Raw genomic sequence first — 6000 nt, 5'->3', positions numbered from 1 at the left:
GTCTTCTTTGGCAGCAGGAGAAGTACCTCCTTCAGGCCACCGAAGAGCTTCAGAGCCAGATCGGCAACATGCAGAAGAAGAAGAAAAAATGGTTCAAACTCTTCTCATGCCGGGGTTGAAAAACATGCAGCATACATTTTACTGCACGGGTACTTCTACTTTTGTAAGTAAGGACTTACTTGGCAAACAGTTAATATTATTATTATTAGGACATCTGTTAACTTCTACTGTGATAGTAGAAGTTAACAGATGTTCTAATAATCTAAAAACGTCTACTGTGATAGTAGCATTATTATTAGGACATCTGATAACTTCTACTGTGATAGTAGCATTATTATTAGGACATCTGATAACTTCTACTGTGATAGTAGAAGTTATCAGATGTTCTAATAATCTAAAAACGTCTACTGTGATAGTAGCATTATTATTAGGACATCTGATAACTTCTACTGTGATAGTAGAAGTTAACAGATGTTCTAATAATCTAAAAACTTCTACTGTGATAGTAGAAGTTTTATTATTATTGGGACATCTGATAACTACTGTGATAGTAGAAGTTATCAGATGTTCTAATAATCTACTAAAAAAAAAAAAAATCTGAACTGGACCAAGTGACGAGCCTGTAATTAATATGGGCATCACTCCCCCTCACAGAGGTCCAACTTCCTTGTAGATGTCTATTCTTCAGCTCATTCTAAACATGAACTGTTCTAAATATTAACTGTTTGCCAAGTAAGCCACAGGTTTCTTCCCCTTTTCTCCCCGTTAAAGGGGCTTTTGGGGAAGTTTTTCCTGTTTCGATGCGAGGGTTCTGGGACAGAGGATGTCGTATGTGTACAGATTGTAAAACCCTCTGAGGCAAATTTTAAAAAAATTAAAAAAAGAAATAAAAGAAAAGAAAATTAAAAATAAAAAAAATCTCCTCCGCGAATCGCCACCTTATCGTGGTGGAGGAGTTTGAGTGGCTCAGTGATCCTGGGAGCTATGTTGTCCGGGGCATTAGCCCCTGGTAGCAAACAGGTTTCAGGGGAGAGCCCAGACTAAGAGCGGTTCAAAACGACCCCTATGATAGTTAGCCCACGGACTTTAGCCACATCGCCCGGACCAGGGAAACCAGGGCACCCTCCTGGAGCCAGACCCAGGAGGGGAGCTCGTAGGCGAGCGTCTGGTGGCCGGGCCTTTGCCCATGGGGCCCGGTCAGGCTCAGCCCGAATAAACACCATGGAGCAGCCACCCTGTGGACCCACCACCCGCAGGGACATGCATCGGGGTCGGGTGCTATGCAGACCGGGCGGTGGGTCGGGCGGGAGGCCTGGGCATGCCGATCGCCAGCGGCATAGACTAGCCCTGCACAGGTCAGTTATATTTTGAAAGTGACACTTTCTCTATTGGATTTGTTTACAGTTAAGCAGTGACTTTCAGTGGTACTGATATTCATCTGTGCTCATACTTTTTCAGATGGCGTATTGTTGTGCATGGTGGTATTGACGGCTTTAGTCGTTTAATCGTGTACTTGAGTGCCGCCACCAACAATCGAGCAGCAACAGTCCTAAGAATCTTTAGTTTTGTGTGTGTAACCAATTTACCCTTGAGTGTGCATGTCAAGGGGCAAGCCCACTCAACATTAGCCCTCTTATAAAAAGAAAGGACTGTCCTTTCCCTGTCCTCTGCACTGCCTCCAAGATCCATGGTCAGATATAATGACTTTCCAGTTGCATGCTGGCTTAAAATGTCTTCTTTGAATCTCGTTGCTGCCTCACTGGGATTTGAAAGAATTTTCCAATCTAAAAAAAGTTTTAGAATTTACTGCCAGATTGGGGGATGTTTTTACTTCTTTTTTTTTCCAGTGCACCATATCGCTGCATTGTTTTCCAGAATGAGGCCACAGGCTGTTTCCAAGTGGCCGCGACGCCGTTCTCACCGACCAATAACAGCCACAAGCGAGACACGCGTTCCTACAGGACAGCCAAACATGGCTCATTTCACCGCATTATCAACAGAGGACAATCACTAACTTGTGAACAATTGTATTTAAATAAAGGCATTGAAGACAGGCAAATCATGATTCTACAGTGTCTAAATAGACCAGATTACTAACCAAGTATTTATTCAGACACTGCAGTATTTAAACACTTAAGCAATATACTAACTCAGTGGTTTGTGCAGGCCACGTTCTTCCAAAAACAGGTGTATTATCTACATTACCCATTCACCCTGTCCGACAAACATGAATGAAAAACCCACTCGGCATATTTTACATCAGATATATTTAGCATAAGGCTGTGAGTGTATAGTCTCTGTGACACAAAAACTAATTCCCCGTTTCACAAGCGTTAAATATTTGAAAGTACTCCATGCTGAGCTACAGAAAGGAGGGAGGGAGGGAGGCATTGATTGAGAACTGGAAGCAGCGTACTGAATCTCAGAATAACAGCACGAAATACTGATCATTTTTCTCAGCTCTTTAGCCGAAATATTTATCTTTCTTTAAAAGAGATGTGAAAACACACGACATGTTGTCCAAACTAATTGCAAATGCAGGGAAAGTACACTCAGAAATGTCATGATACGGTTCTCCCTTATAATTAAACATGGAGACAAACTACTAATCCGATAGTTCCTGATAATAAGGAAAGGTGACAATTCACATTCCACAACTGAAATACCATGGACAGAGACTTCAAGTGAGAAAACATAGGAAAGCAGGACAGTGTATACATTATTGTACAAGCACACAAAAAAGCAAGTGCTTGTCAAATAAAAAGATGCTGAAGCTTCACTCACCATTGAATAATGTCTGTGTTGGACCTTCTGTAGAGCTTCTTTTAAGGGCAGCTGAGCTAACTGGGCCTTTCCTGAGAGAAACAGCATGGCTCCTGTGTTTGGTAATGAACATTTCCATAAAGTGTGGGAAGAAGAAGATACACCTTCTACAAATGGCCATGCTTTGGGTGTAACGGTAGAGGCAGCTCACGCTACGCAATGGTAAAGTGCTGCTAACAGACAGCCGCTAACATATGGCTGCGTTTCCTTCGGTTCTCCTCGCGTCGTGGACCCATGTATCCAGGTGCGTCTTTCTTCAGGCGCGGTGACGTTGCTACCTGGCCTCCACACAGAGATGTATCAGGACAGCGGCAGGCATGTGTGCTATATGTTGCTCGCCAACAGGCAAAGAGTCTGATGGCCTGAATCTCTGTCAACTTCTCTTCTCGGTTGTGTTGGACCTGTATGTGTCATGTCGGCAATAAAAGACCTGGATTAGGTTGAGCTTCATCAACTCTCGTGGTTGACCATATCATACTTTCCTGTGCCCTTAGCTCAAACAAAAATGTAACCTCACTTTTATTCTAGTGGTGTTCCAATAACAGCGGCCGTTTGACCCTGACCTTACTATTGGCTGCAGGTCATTTTGACCATTTACCGTAGTACTAATGTGATAGGATTCATTTAAAAAAGTGAGAGTTGATTTTTTTTATCTTACATAACTGATCATTTGTATAAACATGGGACAGAGTTCACAATTTGTTAAAAAATGTTAGTCCTCTGACTTTCAAATGTTGAAAGAGATTAACAAATAAATGTTGCATGTTTAAATATATCTGTTTCCTACCATCATTGTTGTGGAAATAATTGTTAATTATTGTGAGGAATAATTAACATAAACGTGATCAGACAGTCGCTTCACATATATTATTATTAAAAGGTGATCTGTGCAATTTTGTTATTCAGGAAGTTTGTATCAAACAAGTAGCCATTCGTACTGCTCAGTGCCCTTAAAGTAGCTCTCGGCTTCAAAAAGGTTGGTGACCCCTGCTGTAAGGTATTGCTGAGATTACAATGAAGTAAATAAAACTATCTATAACATACTCATTCAATGCTCAGTTATAAGGTTGATATGAGTAAAGTAAAAAATATAGAAACACATTTGCTCATTGCTGCAGAGACCCACGTATGCTTGTAAATGTGTCGGCCTATTAGGTGAATAACTGCATGTGTACTGCAGCGGTGCAGAGGTATGAAGTAGATCAAATGTGAAAACAAGCAATGCACAAGTACCTCAACATGGAGTATGTGTCCCACTGGTTTACTGTGGTTGTTTGCTTTTCTTTTTAACATTCCCAGGTGACCAAAGCATTCTCCTATTGATTTCACTAACTTTAAATTTGTTCATGGTTTAAATGTTTCATCCACATTTTCCAAACTTTTGCAATGTAACTAAGTTGTTTTGCTCAACAGATGTCCTAATAATAATACAACTTCTATCACAGTAGAAGTTGTATTATTATTTGAACATCTGTTAATGTTATTATTATTAGGACATCTGTTAACTTCTACTGTGATAGTAGAAGTTAACAGATGTTCTAATAATCTAAACTTCTACTGCGATAGACAGCACACTATTCCCGATCGGGCCGCACGTTTTGATGTATTTTTCACGCTGCTGTTGGCAACGCTGTGTGAGGAGAAGCGTGCCAAACTTTCGGATAAAGATTAGTATGATTGAGCCCGATTCAAGACCAACGTCAAACATAAACCTGCCTTTTATATGCTGTGCCGTGGGATGTGACAATAAAAAGTGAGACCTGAATATTTGATTCAAAAGATTAACATTGCCTAAAGAAGGAAACAGAAGTCAGAAAGGTTTTGCAGCAATTAAAGAGGGCCGAGTGGAGGATAGCTAAACCATCACATGCAGGACACCTCCCAAACAAACCGGTCAGAGTGAAGCCTCGCTCATTTGAAATGGTTTCTAATCAAGTAATTAGAGCCATCGTTTACTCATTTAAACAGGAGCGGTGCAAACAAACACAATTCAAACACCAAGCAACTAACGCTAGTTAAACAAAGTCTCCACAACACAAACTCAGTGTGCTAGAGTTCTAATGGCTACTCCAATGTCTGGATGTAGTTTGAGTTGATTCCAGCTGTCTGTATTCATTTGCATGGAGGAGTAATTGTCTGCCTTCCTCCAGCATCCAACAGCCTAAACTCAACCTTCCAGGTGCAGACAGGCCGTGTCTGCACCTGCATCCATCTTGAGGATGAACCGGACTGAACCCATCCTGAAGGCATTGGCCTGAGGCCTGTGCTGTCAAAAAGACAGCAGTGGTGCTATGGTCATGTCATGAAATGTCCGTTAGCCCCACCACTTTTATTCCCGTTTGCTGTGGGTCCAAGCAAAGTATATTCATTTTACTAAAGAGATCAAATGTTTGTGACATTGTGTGTGTGTGTGTGTGTGTGTGTGTGTGTGTGAATGTTCGCAGCAATCACAAATGCACACTTCCTGTTGGTACGTTCCTATATTAGACCTGAAGTTCTGCTTTCTCGTTTATATTTGAATAGATTTTACTTGAGCGTGGTATGTTTTGCAGGATTTACCAGCTTCAGATTGCAACACATTCACGAAGCTTCACTCCAGCTACAGGGCCCGCCTCTGCATACAGATGCTCCCTGCATGTCAGCTTCCATACCAGGCTGATGGAACAAATGTCGCACCTTGCCCTTTCTGTTAATGCACCACCCCCCAGCACACCTCTCGCCCATGTAATGAGCCCTGGAAGAAAACAAATCGCACTACAAGAGAGAGCAAGTTGATGACTGATGATTGTAAATCCATTCAGAGGAGATAAACACTGTCCCAGTCAACTGCCTGCCCACAATCTAAGAACGCGCCCAGCTTTGTCAAACGTAGTCATGCACAACCGAATATTAAACATGGACGTCTTGCTGACAGCAGCCTGACTGCGCAGTTATCGAGTTGCCTTATTATACTGGATAAATCCTCTGTGTCGAGCTCCATGCCTGCATTTTATGTGTGCAGCTCTAGTGCTCCGCCGTTACAAGCGTGATGAAGTCTAACAAAAGCCTGCAGAACAAATGTGCGTAAGTGCTGCAATTTTTCTCTTTTTTTTTACCTCCAAAACCCTCAGACATAAAAATTTGATTTAAAATGCACAATCATTAAATTACAGAAAGGTTTTCATTCACACATTTGTA

This window comes from Melanostigma gelatinosum (assembly GCF_949748355.1).
Source record: "Melanostigma gelatinosum genome assembly, chromosome: 12".
Classification (NCBI taxonomy): Eukaryota; Metazoa; Chordata; class Actinopteri; order Perciformes; family Zoarcidae; genus Melanostigma; species Melanostigma gelatinosum.
The sequence above is the reverse complement of the archived record's forward strand: the minus strand, read 5'-3'. Positions refer to the sequence as shown.